Raw genomic sequence first — 23135 nt, 5'->3', positions numbered from 1 at the left:
TGTTATTGAAGACTCTTAAGAGCAGTGAGGTACAGTAAGTACAACTACAATACAACTGAGACACCTAAAAACAACTTACGTTTTTGCTGACTTTGTTGGCTGTATCCTAACCAAAAATGTACAGTGAAATTAAATTATATTGCCAGTAAGAGTTTTATGTTCCTAGGCATAGATGAAATGGAGCATTTGCCAAAACCTGCTAACACTGCTTACATGATTATTAATGGTAACAGGACCTGAACATGAATAGCATCAAATGGGTTACTTGAGACAGAAATGGAGAAAACTATATACACACACATTCCAAATGAAATCCTAGAATTAAATGCTGACACCCAAAAGGCATGCAGGTTAAGCGACTGTAGCAGATGAAAATATATCAAAGCCAGATACATTTCCTGTTGAAAATTCCTTACATTCCATGACTAAATCCTAACGGTCACAGGCAGCACTGCAATCTCCGATTGTGCTGATACGCAGGAAGGGAACTGTACTCGACAGAACACGGTTGCAGTTGTAAGGCAAAATAAAAGTGTCTGGTAGGCAATTCACATGTTTTCACAGAAGGAGTGACAACTGTGACCTTGAGCCCCTTCTAAAGGTTCTTCTGCCTTAAGATTTTACTAGGTTCCTGTAGCCTACTCACAGAATACAGCAAGAATTTTATTTTATATTTTTTAAGATTTTAATTGAACACTACAATGAAACTGTCTTGATACACTTTGTGGTCCTCACGGCAATCACTATTTACTGACTACAAAGGTACTAGGTATTCAGAGTATTCAAGCTATGTTTTAAACTATCATTTACATTTTGACTAAGAACCCCCAAAACATTCTACAATGTCTATATATAATTCAGAATGCCCTACATCTTGATCTCAAATTCTGCAAAAGAGAGGTGGGGAAAGAGGTTGCTAAAGAAATGGAAACCAAAAAGCACCCTGAAGCAAGACAATCACTCAGACAACATACAACATTGAATCACTACCAATATCTAGTGCTTGTCTGTGAAATCTCATTTAGCAAATCATCCTTTATAAACTAGAGCTACTGACAGGTTTTAGAACATGCAGAGCGGGGTATCAGGCAATTCTCTTGCCTGAAAGAAGTCAATAGGATTATAATGAAGTAATATCAATGTTGCAGTGAATCTATAGTCCATAAAGGAAATCAGAACATATAACTTGAGTTCTACCTAGGACTATCCAGCTCTCACTTGAAACATTTTAGGAGTCCCACAGTAGATCCAGCACTGTGATCGCTGGATAAAACTGAGTAACCTATGTTTTGTTGAAGGTGACCCTGAAGGGTATATACAAGCCATTATTTATGACTGCTTATGATTCTTTGCCATATTTAGCATGTGACTGAGAAGAAAGCAATTCTAAGAGCCAAATTTATTTCAAGGAATATTCATACTATGTCTTCGGATTATACATATGTGTGGACATATGCACACCCCCAAAATACCCATGCATGCCAACAACACTGCTCCAAATCACACACACCCAAACTTTATCTTTTTTTTTTTTTTTGAGATACGGTCTTACTCTGTATCCTAGGCTGGAATACAGTGCCACAATCATGCCTCAGTGCAGCCTCGACCTCCTGGGCACAAGTGATCCACCCAACTCACCTGCCCAAGTAGCTGGGACCACAGATGTGCACCACCGCATCGGTTTTTTTTTGTTTGTTTGTTTTTGTTTTTTTTTTCTGGTAGAGTTATAGTCTCTCTCTGTTGCACAGGCTGATCTCAAACTTCTGGGCTTAAGTGATCCTCCCACCTTAGCCTCCCAAAGTGCTGAGATTACAGGGGAGAGCCACAGCACCCAGGCCCCAAACCTTATCTTTCCATATTCTGAATAATTTTAGACTCTGTTGACTGAGTTTGGGTATAGGTAGTTTGTTTCATTTAAATATTGGGAGTAATATTATTCAAAAACAAGTCCTAACAGTGGCTTGTAATAAACTTTTCACCGAGGTTAATGATGCCTACACCTATGGAATACTGATGAGGCGGAATTGCCTAAGAAGCACTTAGTACAAAATAAAACCAAGTACCAAAACACAGTCAATTTCCTTTGCCCTATCTTATACCACTGAGAATTAACTAGATTAGCCATTTGGAATGTTGATTCTCAAAAAAAGGTACTTTGATATCAGAAAACTGACAGTTTGTATTTTACTTTTGAAACCCAACTAGGCTTCCTGTTTTCTATCTTATCTTCAAGAGAAAAGGCAGCTAAGTAAACAATTTCCACAGGCCTCAAGAGCATTGCGACCTAGTCAACAAAAATAGTTTTAATTAACAGATAAGTTTGCAGTTTAGTTGGTAAGAAATTTACTTAAAACTGTTTTAGGGAAAAGCCTGGAGAATAATAGTATAAACAGATTATTAGAGAGGTTTTTTTAGTATCTCTATTATACAGTCTTCCATATCAAGGCAGATCTTGGCAGAGACAGATGGCCTAAGCCTCTATTTAACAATGAATGATTAAAAGCGAAGAAAAAAAGGCAAGATACTATTTAATCCTTCTTCACAAACAAACATCAATAAAGCAATGAGGTTATTGAGTATTTTTATGCTTATACCCACAAAGGAAGTACTCCTCACTAATTAAACGTGTACCGGCAACATCATTACTTTTACAAATCCAATGTAGATATTAATTTTTTTAAAGGTCTACCTAGAAAAAGTGTTCAGTGTATTCTTTATTCAATAGCCAAGCACCTCCTAGGTGCAGGCGACAGGAATACAAAGCAAAGCTGCTGTTATCTGTTCAGAAATCTGAACTTCATGTTTATCTCATTCACCAATTTCAAGTCCCTAACAACAGAAAAATCACAGATTGCCCCAATCCAGATCAATCTTCCATTAAGGATCAATCATATAAGCCAAGTGACTCAGGCTCTTTAGCCTCTTGTCACTATATTCAAAGTTCTTTTGGCCCCACTGAGTGAACCTGGCACTAGTTCCTTCATCAGCAGGATGTGGCATAGCTAGTGCCAAAATACTGCAAGCGTTCAAGCACCAGTGACCTTAAATTGAGGTCATTATTACCATCTCCTACCGTTTTTTTTTGACAGTTGGCTGCTGTTATCTGAATGTAAGAATCCTCTAAATTCTACTGCATCATTCAACTTGTACACCAAGGTTGATTAGGGGTGCTCTAGTTAACGTCTTTTCAATAACAAAGAAAATAGTTCCCTCTCTTCTTGTAAGAAATGGGTTAAGAAGGATTCAGAAACTCTGGACAGTGATAGATTTGTTTGTTTGCCCACTCCATTTTAGGCTAATTTTCCTTTTTAAGCAGCAATCTGGATGACTAAGTTAAGAATAATAGAAAGAATAAGATGAATGCATACAAAAGCACAATTGAGAAGGCTTAAGATAAACAGAAATTTGTTTCCTTAGATTCAAGGTCCACTGATCATTGCATCAGTTCAACTAGGAAGGCTGAAGAATGCCTTCGTTCACTAATGGGAAAGGCTAAGAATCTTGGACTCTTTTAGTGCTTTATTGGGGCCTGAATCAAATGACTTTGGGATTGCTTGTTCTTATAATGTTAAATACAGTCATGCACCACATAACAACTTTTGGGGGGTCAACAATGAACAGCTTATACAACAGTGGTCCCATAAGACTCTAATATCATATTTTTACTGGACATTATCTATTTAGATATGTTTGGATCACAAATACCACTGTGTTACAGTTACTTACCGTATTAATTACAGTAACATGCTGTACAAGTTTGTAGCCTAGGAGTGAAAAGCTGTAGCATACAGCCCAGGTGTATCATAGGCTACACCATTTAGGTTTATGTAAATCCATTCTATGATTTTTGCATTATGATGAAACTGCCTACCAACAGCATTTCTCAGAACATATCCCCATTGTTAAGCAACACATACTGTATATCTGTGATCTTTCTCAGTGAAATTTTAGATATGTTCATTCTTATTTTGGCAATGAGTGTGTCTTAGTTACAAAACCTACAGTTCTTGAATTATTTGCTTCTGTGAACCTCTTTTCTAAGGCCAAGTTATTTCAAATATGTTCCTAACATTTACATTTATGTCCATCCTTAAGTCTCCTTTATACTTGAAACCCTCCCAATTAACATTCTCTCCTATCCTTTTTCCAATCCCCCCCTCCAACCTTTTTAAGTAATCACTTGCTTAAATCAACTCCTTCCCTGTATTCCCAATGGAAATACCTGGACTTGGTCTTGTAGAAGCACACATCTATCATAGCCATAAATGTCACCATTTAAAAAGTCTTCATGCATTTTCTATAGTGGGGGAAAATACAAAGCACTAGGAAGAAAAACAAAGCCCTTTTGTTTAATTTGTTTAGCAGGGACCATATCCACTATGGTCATATTATACTACTGACATAGTATATTGGTATCTATGATACCTCTTGAATCCTGTCACTGTCAGTCAGTACTAACAGTTAAGTCGTTGACAGTTTCACCTCTCGAATTTTATTTCACATTTGACAGATTATCACTCTCTGCTCTTGAACAATTTTAAACAGCTTCACAAAGCAATCAATATACCACATACATAATAAATGTACAAAGTAGTAAAATGGACAATTCAGAACTTATCAATGTTGAATTGTACCTCATTTACTAACAGTTTTGTTGGCATTTACTTAGCTATATCTGGCTTTTCATTTGATAAAGAGAAAATAATATCAAATATTAAATTCTTGGCCAGGCACAGTGGCTCATGTCTGTAATCCTAGCACTTTAGGAGGCCGAGGCCAATCACAAGGTCAGGCGTTTGAGACCAGCCTGGCCAACATAGTGGAAGCCTGTCACTACTAAAAAACTAAAACAAAAACAAAAAATTAGCCAGGCATGGTGGTGAGCATCTGTAATCCCAGCTACTTGGGAGCTTGAGGAAGGAGAATCACTTGAACCCAGGAGGTGGAGGTTGCAGTGATCAGAGGCTGCACCACTGCACTCCAGCCTGGGCGACAGTGTGAGACTCCATCTCAAAACAAACAAACAAACAAACAAAATTAAATTCTTTATTTGTTTTCACTTATAGCTATTTGTAGATGTTTACAGAAAAACATGACAGGCTTAATGAAGCGATGATGTCCATTTCCTCTGTAGAACATGCCCTGATGTGAAGGGCATTCTGCAGAGTCAACCTGGTGGACTTCTCTGGTGTACCCATGCATGGGTAGCCCCATCAACTGAGTCACACATTCACCACCAAGTGTACTGGGTTTGGTCCCAAGCCTCTTTACTCCAACTCTATTAATTAAATAGTATGTAAAGAGATGATTCCATATAAATCCATGAAATATGAGTGTAAACAGAAAGTGATTTGTTGTTTTTAATCAAAACTAAGCAGAATGTTTTAATGGACTTCATCAAGATAAGTCATTAAAAATACTAAAGCTGATGTAGGTTAGATAACTAAGAAGTTTTAGGGGGAAATTTAGTAAAAATCTAGGAGGATTCTGCATTTAGATTGTTTCCCAATATCTTTAAATTACCATGCCAATTTAGAGAGACACAGATTGAAAATCACAGAGATTAGCACTGTGGGTATGATTTATACAAGAAAGATGTCAGGGAATTCCAGCTAGGCCTTGACCTAATAGCATATATTAGCAAATAAAAAAAAATATATCTGTATACAGATTTAATATTAAAATGAAAAGCAGAAGGTATGTATTTATAATTTGTTATAACTTTTTTTAAATTAATCAACTACTAGCATCAATCAAACCAGACAGGAAGACTTCCACAATAATTTTTTAATTACTTCACATATTAGCTAAGGTGTTCTGAGTGTGGCAAAAAAAAAAATAAATAAAAACAAAAAATAGTCCTTGTTTAAACCCCCAATATATAAATATTTTCAAAAAAATCAAACAAATAAAAAAGCTAAAAGACCCACACTGCTAATCTGGCTTAAACTAAGAATCAATTTTAGGATAAGAGCATTTAGAAATTCAGGATCATTAACATGGGAAGATTTTACCCAAGTGTCCCACACAGTCACAATTAACACTGGGGCAGCTGTCTACTGATTGGGCATTTGTGAGAACACAGAATAAGGTTTATATATGAGGGCCACTACCATAAACTGCCAAGATTAATCTGCCCACTGTGTGGTAATATTTTCATTCAGATTAATGGCTCCTTTTTGCCAGGACACATTTATTTCTGTCACTCGGGTCACATGTTATCATCCAGCCTTCCACAGATAGCACTGGCATTTTCTATATTCTGCTCTGGCCATCTAATACATGCACATTTGGAATCATCAGAAGCAAACATCACATTTCTCCACAGCACAAAAACAGGTGAACAAAAAGACTTGCTAAGCAAATTGCCTGTCTCAGTGTCTCCTTGATAGGAAAAGTCAGGAACCTAGTTAAATATTTATTTTTAATTCCTCTGGCTAAGATTCTGACATGCAAAAATACAAAATGCATAGCTTTTTAGTGTCAAGTGATGTCCAAAGCAACAGGCAGTGTATTTTACACATAGGTCATCTGTACAGGATTTTGTAAGGTTGTGAAGAGGGTTAGTCTTCTAGTACCTGGGAGTTCATATCCCCTAGGAGATCCTGAAAAGTCTCTTCCTATATGCAAAGAGTTGCTAATTTTTTCTTTTCTTCCACTCATCATACAACATGCAAAGAAATAAGTCATTTTGTTTCCAAATCTGTATGATATAAAAAACGGCGCTAGAGAAAGAAAAGAAGAATATAGCATCCCAAGAATACATTTGTGTTCAAATTTCTTAGAACATGCATTTCCTTCAAATAGGTCAAGGCAATTTATAAAAACAAAACCAAAAACTTTATTAAGGTGTCAAATGAGGAGTAACATAGAGGAAATTTGAAATATATGACTTACGTTACTCAAGGTCAGAGTAGGTCAACACCAAAAAACAAAACAAAACAGGCCTAAATTACCTTTACCCCCAAAGTAATCTTTCTACATTATTTCATTAGGAATTAACATGAAATGTCTGAAAAGTGCTGAGCACATTTAAACAATTTTATGTGTGGTCAGTTCTTCTTGTGAATATCCTAGCATCTTGTCAGTTGGAATTTGAAATATTTCAGACTTTGGGATAGGCCATGCAATTGTTACCCTGATATGCTGAACAAAAGTCTTAATAACTTACGTAAAGCCAGGCACAATGGCCATGTGCCAGTGGTCCTGCTACTCCAGAGGCTAATGCAGGAGGAGAGCATGAGCCCGGGAGTTCGAGGCTACAGTGAGGTATGATTGTGTCTGTGAACAGCCACCACACTTCAGCCTGGGCCACATAGTGAGGCCCCATCTCTAAAAATAATCATCATATACGTAAGAATCTCCAAGACTTCTCTTTTGTATGACATCCTGAATGTTATTAGAGATTAAAAAACAAACAAGGTATGCTGGCTAGACCATCTGTTTTCTCTGAGAAAAGCACCCAAAGCCCATGTGGAATTAATCTTTGTACAAAGAAGTTTCTTTCCATTTGCTTGAGTTAGCCGATGAAGGATGAACCTATACATCAAATCAAGAGTTCTCTTTAAGTGATCATTTACACTTTCTTTTTATTCTAACTAATAAAACAATGTATATTCATGATAGAAATTGAAATAATGTATATTTATGATAGAAAATAATAAAGGAGTAACAAGAACATGAATCCCACTGCCCAATCAACCACTATTAACATTTTGTTGCATTTCCTTACAGGTTTTCTTTTCTGTATACTTTTAGCATGCTTATATACTTTTAGCATATAAATGTTATATATTTTAACATGATTTTCAGAAATTATTCAGTAGTCTTCTGATTTCACTTTCTGCAGTTTAACAAATTTTAATCAATTCTCTGGAAACACTTAGAATTTCTTAGGAAAAAAACAGGAAGGCTATCTCCAGAAGTAGATACTTTATATATCCAAATTCAAATTTAAATGAATCCTAAATATAAGATGATCGCCCATTTTTCATATGAGATGATTTCCTTAAACAACTTTTTTTATTTTTATTTTTGATACTGAGTCTCACTCTGTAACCCAGGCTGGAGTGCAATTGCCTGGTCTTCGCTCACTACAATCTCTGCCTCCCAGGTTCAAGTGATTCTCCCGCCTCAGCCTTTCAAGTAGCTGAGATTACAGGTACCTGCCACCATGCCCAGGTAATTTTTGTATTTTAGTAGATATGGGGTTTCACCGTGTTAGCCAGGTTGGTCTTGAACTCCTGACCTCAGGTAATCTGACCGCCTCAGCCTCCCAAAGCGCTGGGATTACAGGCATGAGCCACCGCACCCAGCTACATTAACTTTTAAGACTGAGATTGAAATGGTTAAATGTCTAGGTATAGTATTTCCTTCATTTAGTTGGATGCACATTCAAAATCACATGGCATATTATAAAGCATACTTAATTTAGAAAAGCTCCTTGTTTTCTTTTCTCTCACATTTCATTAAGAACTCCCCAGGTACAAAAGTGTCTTTATTATCACTAGAGTCATTTTTTTACTTTCCTGAGCAAATCATCTTTCCTTCTAGATTGTTTGAGGTATAACACTTTTTAAAATTCATGTATGACACAGTTACCACAAGTACCAATTTGCTAAATAGCAGGACAGTTTGTCAAACATCCTGCAGGCACATAACTGTGATCTTCATAGCAATGACACTTGTGGTGTTGCTTTATCTGCTCTTAAAAAGGGTTGTTTACAATAATGCCCAACACTTGTAGTTGTGAGGTCATGCCCAAATTACTAAATTTGTGTTAAATTTCTTTCTTTCTTCTTTTTAAATCTGATTTTACCAGTAACTTCTTCAAGAATCATAAGCAAACATTCATGAAAGCCATTTTGATGTTCAAAATAAAGTACTGTAATTGAAAGATTAGTTGGTAATATTAGAGCCTTTGTAAGAACCTGAATATATATAATGACTTCTTTTTTGAGTGATAATGTTCTGTGGAGAAAATCCTAATATTAGGGGCACATACAGTAACAAGAACACCTGAATAGCCCATAATAATTTTCTTTGTAGCATATTTTTGTTTGCCTATCCATCTCTAGGTTAACATGACTCTAAGACTAAAAACCACTACTACAACAACCATATATTGTAAATAAATCTGAATAATAACTTCTAGTACAGTACTATCCAACAGAAGTTTCTGCAATATCAGGAATGTTCTATATATATGCTGTCCAATATAGTCACATATGGCTATTGAGCACTTGTAATGTGTCTTGTACTACTAAGGAACTGAATTTTTAATTAACCTTAAATTGAAATAGCCAAGGTGGCTAGTGACTCTTTGATTTAGTAGTGCAGTTCTAGAGGAGAAGAGGTCCTCTTAGTCATTACAGCTCCCCAGTGCCTAGCAGAGTGAAAAAAAACTTAAAAAAAAAAATTAGGTAAGCAATAACAACTTGTTAGATGAATCCTACAAAGGGAAGCCTCTTTTCCTTACCCAAGGCATCAGGGAATCATTGTAAGCAACAGATTTTACTAGGTACAGAAAAATAAAATGCCCCTAATAACCCTATCTCACTGCAAAGAGGCCACTAAAAGAAAGATAATTTCCACGGCACCTTCTTTGGATATATTTCCAAGGTCACCTTCATGTATTTCTTATGGCACCATCTTTTAAACCTTTGGGCAAATGTGAGAAACATTAAGAAAGCTGTAATTTCATTTTTAAACTCTCCTAGGATTCTATGGGAGTGGTTAGTTCATTGTTCAGAGCGAGTAATATGAACTGGGCCTGTAAGATTTTATAATCCTATTTGCCTTAAGAAGCCTGGCAGAGATGTATTGTTTAACTTAACAAAACATAGTCACAGTTTTATTTTTCAATTAAATTTTAAAGCTGGGAAGAAAAATATCTCTCAGATGTTTAGAGAAAGAATAGCTAACAAGTTATAAAGTAAATTAAAATAGAAAATTATAATCCCACATAAAATTCTGAACAAATTTAAGGGTATATTGGCATCCTGGAATCTCTATAACAAAATAAGCAGATTTTGCAATCACCTAACATTAACAACAAAAATAAAATTCAACCACCTCATTTACATGAAATTTCTCATTTCATTAATATCTTTACAGGTTTCACCTGTCCACAGCTTTGGTTAGGCAGAAATAACAACACTGTGTCTGATAAGGCTTCTAATTCTAATATTAACTGAAGGGAGAAGCAAAAGCAAAATTTGAGCTACAATACATAATTCTGAAATGTTGCCACGAAAAAAAGACTTAGCACTTTTTCCTTCCATTTCCATTTTCTTTGCAACAAATCTGTCCTTTAAGACTAAGATGTTAAGATATGACTTATCCTTGCTGAAACCATCTCCTTATAAATGCAGATCTCCCAACAGGCTTCATAGCCCTGATCTCTTCCTTCAAGTTGCTCCTGATTCAAGCTGATAATTTTGCTCTCTTTAATCCAGTGAAACTAAATAAGTTCTTGACACTTCAAAAAGAATTACAGGAACAAAAATTCTCTTTCCAGACAAGTACACGTAGGGTTCTAGTCATCTAATCTATTGACGGGTAAGTGTTCCTTATAGTACCGCAGAACTGCCTAAAGGGGTAATAAGAAAGAGATCAGAGTAGATGCATGGCTCTGGTCCTTAGCCACATACAGTACAAGTTATAAGAAGATTCAGGTTCACAAAACACTATAACTCATGGCTGTTGTTATAGACCGAATGTTTGTATCCCCACAAAATTCATGTTGAAATCCTAAGCCCTGATGAGTGGGTATTTGGAGTCAGGCCCTTTTCAGGAAATTGGGGTTAGATGAGGTCATGAGAGTGAGGCCCTCATGATGGCATTAGTGTCCTTAAAAAAAGAGCCATCAGAGAGCTTGCTTTGTCTTCCCCCCTCACATATGCATTTCCAAAGAAGAGGTCATCTAAACACACAGAGAAATGCTGGCTGTCTATAAGCCAAGAGAAGAGTCTCAGAATCAAACCAACCTTTCCAATGCCTTGATCTTGGACGTTCCAGCCTCCAGGCAGAAAAAATACCTGGAATCGGACTGAGTAGTTGCTCCCCCACTTACAAGATGTGTGACCTAAATCACAGAGGTTTCTGTTGTTTAAGCCAACCACACTATGGTATTTTGCTATGGCAGCCCAAGTAGACTAAGTACAGCTGCACTATCTGTACAGAGGAATACAACCTGGGTTTTATAGTTTTCCACCCTGATCCCTATATACTGACAGCGAAAGAAAGGCAGAAGCACCCACAGTGAATTCCTAATGTCACTACAGCTCAGCTATTAAGGAGTTTAGCATTAACTACTGACAATTTAACCTACATTTAAACTAATGAAGACTTCTATTTCTCACCAAAATGAAGTTAACAGGGACCAGATTTACTGTCCTACCTGAACAATAACAATTATAAAAAAGGAGGGGGTTGCAAAATAAAAGAAGCAATACTTCATCGCCAATAGATCCATATGTCAAGCAATGTTAAAGAAAGTTATCAGGCAGAAGGAAAATAATAGAAATATAGATCTACAAGGAGGAATAAAGTACACCAAAAAAATGCACTTTATAAAGAGTAAATATATAAGGCTTTTCTGTTATTATTTATAAGATATTTTAAATTATTTATTTTTTAATTTTTAAAAGATAACTAATTGAATAAACAATAATAATGTATTATGGGGTTTATAGTATATGCATAAAAGTAAAATGACAAAAATAACACAAAGGCTGAGAGAGGAAAATAGAAGCATACAGTCATAAGGTTCTTAGACTGCATATAAAGTGGCATAACATCACTTGCATAGACTTTGATAAGTTACAGATATATACAATAAGCGCTAAAACAAAGAATTACAGCTATTAAACCAACAGAGGAGATAAACTAGACTCATAATAATTAACACAAAAGAAGACGGAACAAGCAGAAAAGGAGAACAAAGAATAGATGAGACAAATAAAAAATAGTAAGATAATTTAAAAATTAATCATGTCAGTAAGAACATTAAAGGTAAATGATCTAAATACCCAATTAAAAGGCAGAGATTGTCAGTTTGGATTTTTTTTTTAGTAGGACTCAACTACATACTTATAATAAGAAACTCACTTTAAACATAAAGACTAATAAGCTAAAAGTAAAATAATGAAAAAAGATACATCACATCAACACCAAAACCTAGCGTCAATGCTTCACTTAAGCATATATTGTGTACCTTTTTCATCTGATATAATCATGCCCAAAACCCTGACAATTAGTTCACATGATAATGGTTAAGAAGAGTATGAAAAATGCTCATTTGAGGTTTACTTTTATATCTTTTACAAAATCAGCCGTGAGGGTATAATTCACTGTTACAAATATCCCCAGTAGGATCATATAATATATTCTTCACAGAATTCAATGCCAAAAAAAAGTCCACATTCCATGTGAATTCATGTGCTTTCTTTAATCAGATAAGTATTCTATGAGCCAAAGTTTTCCCTTTATATCTTGGCTAACAAACAGAAAGCTCAAAGCCAAACCAAATTAACAGAATTCTCACTTCTTTCTTCTAATCGTTTTTGACCTTTCCTAAAATTATTTTTCTTGCATTGTACTTTAGGAAGCTACTTTGAATTCTTTTTTTTTTTTTTAAGAGTGTGCTTTATAACAGAAAAAATACCTGGAATCGGACTGAGTAGTTGCTTCCCCACTTACAAGATGTGTGACCTAAATCACAGAGGTCAAATAATTGAACTAAAGTTCCATTTTGCATCATAAATTGAGAATATCTTTGCCTCCCTCTCAAGAACATTGATAATAATGTGAAAGTTTGCAAATTTAACATAAAACATAGCTAACATTAAATAAACTTCAAAGATTCTCAAAATTAATGTGATTATATTTTTAACCAAAATCTGACCTTAAGATGTAGTCATTTCCAGGCTAATTAACTTCTTTTTCACCTATTATCAATACAAATCAATTAAAAATTAAATGTTCTGATATAGATCTATAATCTATTCTAAGAGAAAAGTGATAAAATGACCAACCAGAGTCAAATTTTAGAACTCTGAATGCAGAAACAAGAACAAGGAAAACACTGGAACTCTCAGATGAGCATGGATGAAAGAAGGCATAACCCAAACCAGGCCTAGATCTGCAGAAGTAGTAAAGATGTGCCCTTGTTACTTCTTTGATTGTCAATTAACATTTCTGCATAAGAGGAAAGAAAGGGAACAAGCGTACAAGGACGTAAATTGCTCTGATATTTTATCAAATGCAGAGTTGCCCTTAAGCAAATCCGCTCCAGTACCAGGCATTCTGCTCAAAGCAATGAGGGAGGATTCTGTCTCTGGCCTCAGGCAGAGCCTTAGTTCTGAGGGTTCACCTGTATTTTAGCTTTCCAAGTGGTCAAAGATAACTGCAGCTTGGCTTTCACAGAAGTGAAATAACTGTAGTCTTTTCTATCAGATGCACAGAGCAATATGAGTTAAACAAGAAAATAATTCGGATTCTACACAGGTGGCTCATCAAGAATATGGTCAATCTTGGCCAGGCACATTGGCTCACACCTGTAATCCTAGCACTTTGAGAGGCTGAGGAGGGTGGATTACTTGAGGTCAGGAGTTCTAGACCAGCCTGGCCAACATGGCGAAACCCCATCTCTTCTAAAAATACAAAAATTAGCTGGGTGTGGTAGTACACACCTGTAGCCCCAGCTACTCGGGACGCTGAAGCATGAGAACTGTGTGAACCTGAAGGTGGAGGCTGCAGTAACTGAGATCATGCCATGGCATTCCAGCCTGGGCGACAGAGTGCCCACTGTGTCAAAAAAAAAAAAAAAAAAAAAAAAAAAAAAAAACCAATGTGGATGGACAATCAAGAAAAAAGGGAGGATTCTAAGAAGAAAATGGGAGGTTTTGTTTAAAATCTATAACATAAAATTGTTCATAAAAAATAGATCAGTGGTTCTCATCCTTTGGTAAGTATCAGAATCACCTGTGGAACTTGTTAAAAAAGTAGATACCAAGCTTTATCTTCCAGAAACTACATCACTGTGTGTATGATGTATCCCAGTTTAAGAATCTTTAATGCTGGTGTCAGGATTTTTCACATGCATGAATGAAAACACAAATGCATGATTTTAAGTGAAAGCTATGTAATCTTGAATTTGAATTGAAAACTCAAAATGGAGTCCTTATGCATTTTATCTTTAAGACAACAGCAATACATTTCCTAGTTCTGTACACTAAAAAGATCTAAAAACAATGACCTATCCAGTAAGAATATGCATACCCAAGGGACCAGAGTATAGTTTCTAAATAACATTTCCCACTAAAAGAAATGAGCTTCTAGGAGAAATAGCTGATTCCAGGTTTGAGGCAAGAACAAAACAAAACAAAAAACTTTCTAAGATGAGCCTGGAATATCTTATCACTATCAGAAAAAGATATTAGCAAAGATTCTGGGGTCATAGTAAAAGAGTCTTCCACTGGCCAAAAACAGGATAATTTGAGCATCAATAAGAATAATTATTGAATGGATTGAAGCATAGTATGTTTAACCCTATAAATTCAAAATAATACTAAAGCAAAACAAAACTTTCATGATTACCTTTGAAGGGTGCTAGAGAACCAACTAATTATTTTGAAAATTGGTAAATAAAGGTAAAGAATCAGTCATTTATCTTGCCATTCGTATATATACTGCACCTTAAGTTAAATAATAAGGGGAAGTTCCTCTTTATGAAGGAATGGCAATAAGATAGATCCTCACCATTTTATGGCCTTCACTGAAAGAATAAATCTTGGTTGTCAAATGGTTACTGACATCACATGCATACAAAAAGGTACAGACATTATGTACCCACCTATGAAGTATTCTTGCCCTTTATACCCTCCCATCCCCTCAAAAAGAAAAGTAAGCTTGCATCTGATACACTTCTTATTTGACTAACAAGAAATCAAAAAAAATTTTTTTTAACATGTTAAACAACATCAGGAAGATATAATAAGCAAAATCAGACTGTAGGCAACTGTGGGTCAAGCAGTCCAGTTTCTTAAACTTCAAGGGAGAAAAAAGGGATGAAGGAGCTATAGATTAAAAAGCACTTGGCATACAAATCAAGTAGTTATAACTCATGGATTTTATTTGGCTCTTGATTCAACAAATAAGAAGGTTTTTTTTTTTTCAAAGTAATAATATAAGGCAATTATAGAATTTTAATACTGGCTGGATATTGTTGGTATGATAGTATTTAGGTAAGAAGATATTATTATGGTTATCTTTTTAAAAAAGAAACCCTGACTTTTAGAGATATATACTGAAAAAATTATGGAGAGGTAATACAATGTTTATAATTTCCTTTAAAATGATCCATGGTAGGGAGAGTGGATGAGATTACAGGTGAACTAACATTGGTCATGAGTTAATAATTGTTGAAGTAGAGTGATAAGAACATGATATTCAATACACTATGCCCTCTACTTTTGTATGTTTGACATTTTCAACAATAAGAAATTTAAAAAATGTCAAAAGCGAAAGCAAACAAAGAAAATGCAAAACTATGGCATTAAAGTTCAAATCTTGGTTATCACTGGGGAGGAAGGAAGAGTAGTAATTTTGAGAGGCCATGAGGAAGGCTTCTGGAGTGCTACTGGCAAAGTTCTTGACCTCGGTAATGGTTACTCAGGTGTTTATTTTGTGACAATTTACTGAGCTATACATTTATACTATGTCTACCTCCCTGGTGTTATACTTCAACCAAAAAATAGTTAAGAGATCAGTAGGTAGAAATCCAGACTACTATTCAGCAATATGAACACAGGAATGTATTTGATAAAATGAAAGTATTTAATATTTTGTAATGTATAATACTTACATAGTGTTTAAGAAATGTATGGACATTAACCAGATAAAACAATGTGTTGTTGAAGTTGTAGTCTCTATAATGGAACCAATCATGAAACACAGACTCATGAAAGAAAGAATCAAGATATATTACATGCAGGGAGTATGCTAATAATAATACTAATACCAAATACTTATGAAATACCTATTATATGCCACTTGAGTTAAAAGGTAGTTATAATTTCTCTTAACAAGTCTCTTGAATAAGACATAAACTCAACTTTTGCTTATAATATTAAATTCATATTTGCTGATATGTTATCCAGCATATATTTATTGGTATATTCCATAGCATGAACAGGACGATAGCAATTCTATTTAATTATTAAAGGTGGTTATAATTATTAAATAATAAATAAATTATAAGTTTGCTATACTTTATCTTTCCAGACAACAAACTTATAATTTACTCTGAAAAAACAAAAATAAGTTGAGAGGCCATGTTGCTTAGTGGTTACTAATAATATCTTTGGTGTCAGTCAGAATTTGAATCCTGGTTACCTACAAGCTGTGAGACAGTAAGCAAGTACTTAATCTTTTTGTACTTCAGTTTCCAAATTTGTAAACGGGGAAACAGTGCTATAAGCTCTGGCTACCACGAGGATTAAATGAGATAGAACTCTTAGCTTAATACCTGGCAAAAAATACCTGCACATTAATGTTAATTACTATATATTTATTACTGTTATAATTATAAAAAGATATCCACCTGCAATATCTCCCTTGATAGCATTGCAAGATATTCCTCTAAAATAAATATGATGAGAAAAATCTTAAAAAATTAGAGGATGTTTTACATAGTGTGTATAAAAAAACGAAAATTTCAAATAAGAGGAAGAAAACAATAAAAACAGAGGTATGGCATAGCACAAACAGAGGGCTAAGAATTTAGAAAGCCAAGATACAAGAAAAGCTAAAATCAAAACATAATTGCTAAATGGTTTCAAATTGAAAAAACTGCTTCTAAAGACTTGAAAGTTTATATACCAAAGCATATTTAGAAGAAACTATTCAATAGTCATAAATCACTGATTGAGAGAATCATGTCATGTGGCATAAAAACCCATGAGAAACCTACCTGAACCACAGAGCCATGAAAAGTACATTACGCTCTTGTCTGAAGCAGATACCACTTACCTGAGTACAAAGAAATAATGCCAGACACCGGGGATTCTGTCAAGTAATTCCACAGGACACTGGTGGCCCTGGTCTCTCTCTGAGTCTCTATAGCTTCTCAGAGACCACAGGACTTTTAAGGTACTTAAATATGTGGTATATTTTGACAACAGCATGTTTTATAAGTCATTTGTCATCAGCAAACTTTAGACAAGGTTAATGAAAGTTCTGTCACTTTAATGTCTAGCCGGCTTTAAATTACAAATGTCATGCGCCATGACTAAAGAAAGGGCACTGCAATAATACCATAAACCATCATCTCCAGGGACATACAGGTAATTGCATAGCTCATTAAAAAACTGTTTTAATTATTAATTGACCGTGTCAGAGTTGTCCTTTGAAGTCAATTTTAATTTTTTTTCCTTGCAAGCATTATGATTTCAAGCTGACCTACAGAACTTTGTGTACCACCTAAAACATTGGCAAGGGTGGTTGTGAAGAAAGCTCTCCAATACTTGAAGTTATTTTCAAGTCACTTGCAAATAATTTGCTTACTGAGGAGGGAAATAGTAGAACACTTCTGAGAGGTCTGGTGTGTTCCAATCACCTCATAGAGAGAAACCACAGGACCAAAAATAAATGAATAATTAAAAATACCCAGGAGTTAGAGCAAGTACTTTTGTTAAATTTCCTTCCATGGTAACGCAAAACAAGGACTGAAAATGTTTGCAAGAAATCACAAGGTGATTTATTCAGAACTTAGCTAAAATTACAAATTTGACAATGAGTAAAATCCCCTACTTAATAAATAATTCTAGGAAATGGGCAATAGTAATAACTCATATACCTCGATCCAACTTTAAGTTCTATTATTCAAAAAAGAAACTAGTATTCTCACTTTATTTTTTTCTAAGTGAATCTAGAAAATACTTCATAGATAAGAACATGTCTACTCTTGCAAAAGATACCAGTGGCAAGCTTCAATGACAAAGAGACAAGTATCTATAGTGTCAGATGACAGAGTTGCCACTGATTAGCACATTGAACTTTTGCTTTAAGAGGAAAAAATTTCTCAAAATCTGTGTCTGATGAATTAACCCAGTCCTTCATGAATGCTATTTAAAAAAGACACTGCCAACCTTATGTTTGAATGATTCATTGTACTGTAAATATTTGAGGTGAATATGTCTGGTAGCAAGTGTCTGAAACAAGAACCCTCTTGCACACAACCTAAAAATCAACTGACAATGTATGAGACAGTCAGGGTGCAGTAATGAAGCTGACCTCAGACTACTTCTGTCAATAGGGACACTGACAGCAAGTTTGTTCACCAAGTTTTCAGGGCCAACAACTTACAATTCAAACCTGGGATCAATTTATGGACTCTGCTGTTGTTAATGACCACGCAGGGAGAGTAATACCAGGAAACTGACAGCATCCTCAGGACTAACAGATCATCTCCCAGAATGTGAAAATGAGATAAGTCAATTCTGCCGCCTTGTCTGAACCTTGAGAATTAAACAGCAACTACCAACTGATATCAGAAATTACTCTCATTGGAGGTTGAACACCTGATTCTCCTTTGCTACATCAAGCAGAGACTAGTAGATAAGAGAATGACAGGAAAATTCATTCCACCCACATTTCCTACACTATGGAAAGCTGCATGGATACAGAGCAAACAAATAATCAAAGAAGTATAAGTAAATAAGTACATAAATATATGAATAAGAAAATTAAAATACAGTAAGAAAGGAAAAACTACAGAATAGGGGTCAGCAAACTAAGGCCTGTGATCCAAATCCAGCTCACCTTGTGCTTTTGTAGAGCCTAGAATTTAGGAATACTTTTACATTTGTCAATGGTTAAAAAAATTCTTAAGAATATATCACAGCACATGCAAATTATATAAAATTCAATTTCAGTGTTTGTAAATAAAGTTTTATTGGTTCATCTATGTTCATTTGTTTACATATTGTCTACAGCAGCTTTCACACTGCAACAGCAGAGCTGAGTAGTTGTGAAAGAGACCATATGGCCCACAAAGCCTAACACATTTACTACCTTGCCCTTTACAGAAGAAGTTCGCCAATCTCTGCTATAGCAGAATGAGACCTAAATTCCTAACCTCTGATGGCACATTAAGTGAGCTAGCCCCATCTTCACCCCTTAAAGATGTGATATTTAATAATTTAGAGTTTTCACAAGAAATGATAAATGTCTCTAGATAGAGGATGTAGCATGAGTGCTTCCAAACTGATTATAAAGTTCTGTCTCTGGTATACACATATAAGTGCAATGCAATGTATAATATTCTAATTAAATTGAAGAATGGCTGCACAAGCCATGTTTCTATTAGCCAAGTCTTATTTGATTTAGCAGCAGTAATGAATGCTGAATCAGGTTAGGGCTGTTAAGATTATCAGGCTTTGCCAATCTACTAAAATTAGGATAATAAAACTGAAGATATGTAATACTGAAGACATTTAAAAAGAAAACTTGTTTATCTTCAATTAAAATATTCACAATACTGACAATAAACTTATTACTCTTCCCCATAGAAAGGTTGGGTTGAGGAAAACAGCACATTAAAAAGAAATCCAGTCTAGCATGGGGACAATGGAGTTACATTTTACAAGACCAAATATAGTCTGATTTTCTTGTGAGACCAACATTTCACACATTTGTGTAAAAAAAAACAACAGGGAAAATAAAGAAGCTCAAAATATTCACTAACTGACAAAGCACTGCACTAGATTTTTTGACTTCAATAAAGCTAAGCTCCTTACATTCAGCAGGGAAGGGGTGGTGATTATTTCTTGATATGAGCAAAACCCTGTGTTATGGAGATATTTTAAATTATTTAATTGTTTGTGCCATTATGGGGAACTATGTGGTCACACTTCTGAACAACTTCACCTTTTGATAGTAAAAATGAGATTATGACTAATTTCATTCTGCAGATTTTATGAGTTTATTGACATAAACACACACACAAAAAAAACCTCCCTACAGAAGCTGTATCTATCATGTTGGTATGTTATAAAATGCAGTTATCTTTAATAATATTTGTTTTAGGCACCAATTAATTTTATGAGGTAATAGTAAAACTGCAGCCTCTTCCTATCCCTACAGTATACACTATATAATAAAAAGCAACATATATAGGCCAGATCAATGGGGTGGAAATAAACTATTTGAAGTCAGTTCTGAAGACATACTAGTTCCAGTCCTCAAAAGACATTGTGTTCCTAGGATTTACAGCCCCTTCATGTTTAAAACCAGAGTATCCAGATGAGACTCAGGCACTCAGAAAGGAAGAAATACAGTTCCTCTATTTCCTTATTTCCATAATTTCGGAGATTAAAGTGAATTTGGAAAATAAGTCAAACAGGAAACCAAGAAAAATACAATCGGGTGATAGAAAAGAAGTATAAAATGGTCAGTTGGCAGCCGAAGAGAAGTTACGCAAAACTGCATTTACACTAGCTCTGATTTTGAACTCAAGCAATTCACAGCTCTCACATGCCAGTCCTGATTATTCTCTTAAAAGTGCTACAGTGTGCTATCTTCAAAATATTAAACCATCCATCAGTGTAAGAGATTGTTTAACAATCTCTGGGTATGCTACCCAGCTGAATGAGAATGAAACCCTAATGATTATCTGAGATGGAAACCAAATGATTTAAGGGGAAATAGAAAAAGTTTCCTGAATTTATCAAAAGGCAAACAATATTTTTACAACTTTTTCTATTTTCTACCACCAAAATAAATAAATTGAATAAGCAAACATTAGGCCACCTTGCAACTTTTAAGTAGTAGGATATTACTATTGAAAGACTATGGCTATCGAGGCTTTCATTTTTTAGTAATAGTTAAAGAGGAGACAGTGAGACTCCATAATTGGAGGTAATCAAGCAATGGTTAGATGAGCATATGGATATGCTGAAAATGGGACTCATTTTGGATAAGAATCAAATTATCTCCAGGCTTTATCTCTGAAGCATAATATGATCTAGGCTACATAAAATGAAAAACAGGTAGAGAGAGAGAAGCTACCTCTAACTTAAATAAGAAGCTTAATATATGTCTAAACTCTTCATTAGCAACACTTTTTAAAAATCCAAAGCAAGCATATTCCTCGCAGTAGAGCTAAGAGGCTTCCTTTCATACAAACCTTGAAAAGTAGGTGGTAAGGACAACTTTCAAGACCATGCAAAATGCAATTCCAGAAGAAAATTACAAACTGTAAATACCATTCAGCGTCCACTCTCGTCTAACCACAGAGGAATAACAACAGGAAAGCAGACAGTAATGCATAAGGTTAACCCACTAATTACTGAGAGTCCACAATATGTAGCAAAAACAGTACAGGCTTTGAAATCAGATAAACCTAGGTTCATATCTCAGCTCTAATTTTTGCCAAACTATTTGACCTTAGAAAAGTCACTTAGCCTTTCTGAGCCTCACTTTTCTTATGTATAAAATGAATACATCTTTCTCATTTGGTAGTAATAGGGATTAAGAGAAACCATATATAAACTATTGAAAACAACACTTGACACACTAAGTGCATGAATCTTATTCCCTCTCCCCAACAATTAAACAAATAATGACTAAATGTGAAAATGTGCAAGGCTATGCTAGGGCACCAGTCCTCAAGTATGATACATGAGATGACTATAAATGGTACACAAATAAAATTTAGTAAGTTTTAATAATTAGGTTTTTTTTGTTTGTTTTGTTTTTTTTTGTTTGGTTTTGTTTTTGAGGCAGAGTATCACTCTGTCACCCAGGTTGGAGAGCAGTGGCCCAATTTCAGCTCACTGCAACCTCTGCCTCTGTCTCTCGGGTTCAAGCCATGAGCCTGCCTCATACAAGTCGCTGGGACCACAGGTGCCTGCCACCACACTGGTCTAATTTTTGTATTTTTAGTAGAGATAGGGTTTACGCTATGTTGGCCAGGCTGGTCTCGAATTCCTGGCCTCAAGTGATCCACCTGTCTTGGCCCCCCAAAGTGCTGGGATTACAGGTGTGAGCCACCATGCATGGCAATAATTAGGATTTTATTGTAAATATTAATATGTATTAAAAGAAGATACAGCCCAACAAACCTGTAATTTCATGGCTAATACTGATTTGAATGAGGTTGGGTAAAAAAGTAAACCAATTTAAAGAGAAATGTTATGTAAATAATAATACAGGTAATATAAAGGCATGGGAGAAAATCATACAAGAAAAAAACAATACATTCTAGCAATATAAAATGCACAAGAGAGGTTTCCTGTCCTCAAAAAGCATACAGCTTAAGGGCTGTACAGATGAAAATGAGCAAACAAATGAAATGCCCCAATAAGAGTTCAGAAACATATGTTATATTCAAGAGGAAGAGTGCTAAAAGTCCCACTCTTCTTGGCTCTTTTAACATGTATCACATATAAAAGCTCTTTAAAAATAAATGAGTTTAACAATTTGTCATGCTGAGTTGTAACATAAGCTGATTTACAAGTCCTTGTATAGTGGCATGTTAGGGATTTGTATGTTAAATCGTCTCTTTGAATTATCCAGGAAATCATTATTTTCCACCTTTATTTCCTTTACAGGAAACTAAGAAAACAAAGGTTTCTGCTGGTTTAACAGCCAAATCACTCAAGACACTTGGAGCAAAACAAGGAACAATCTACTTAAAACTGTTAAGACCCAGAAACACTAAAGAGTTTTAGATTTCAGCAAGTATCATCCTTAGAGATGGTACTTGTGACAAGAATAAGCAGAATTTGCATATGAAAATAGAGTAAAACAAACCAAGTCTCCCTTTAAAGGAAAAGAGGTAGCAAAATAGAGAAGAAAAAGCAAAAGATTTTACATGTATTCCCAAGGAAAACCAGAATCCTTAAAAGCACTCACAATAGGTTGGCCCTTCTTAAAACTCTGACATATCTTAAAACAGAAGTCTTATTATCATCTCCTAATTCATGCAATGTATTCACTTTTGCTTCTTTAATCTATTTTAAAGTTGTCTTCCTTCATGATTCTTCTATAACATTTTAACAGTAAACCTGCATCATGTCAAAATTTATCTGTACACAGTATTAGTTTAGATAAATAAACAGGTAGATAGC

At 35.0% G+C, this 23135-nt stretch overlaps 1 protein-coding gene and 1 long non-coding RNA gene across 11 annotated transcripts in view; both read right to left on the bottom strand.

The window, feature by feature from the left end:
- Window positions 1–23135, bottom strand: part of CADM1 (cell adhesion molecule 1) — a 337698-nt gene that overhangs the window by 191360 nt on the left and 123203 nt on the right. The window lies entirely within an intron of this gene.
- On the bottom strand, window positions 8516–21985 carry LOC116556249. Its single transcript, XR_004270903.1, has 2 exons — window positions 12668–21985; window positions 8516–11039 (listed from the first exon to the last, which is right to left on the bottom strand). It is a non-coding gene; the product is annotated as an uncharacterized LOC116556249 (long non-coding RNA).

The sequence above is a fragment of the Sapajus apella genome, unplaced genomic scaffold, assembly GCF_009761245.1.
Source record: "Sapajus apella isolate SASKATOON/1434 unplaced genomic scaffold, GSC_monkey_1.0 scaffold16, whole genome shotgun sequence".
NCBI lineage: Eukaryota > Metazoa > Chordata > Mammalia > Primates > Cebidae > Sapajus > Sapajus apella.
The sequence above is the reverse complement of the archived record's forward strand: the minus strand, read 5'-3'. Positions and strand labels throughout refer to the sequence as shown.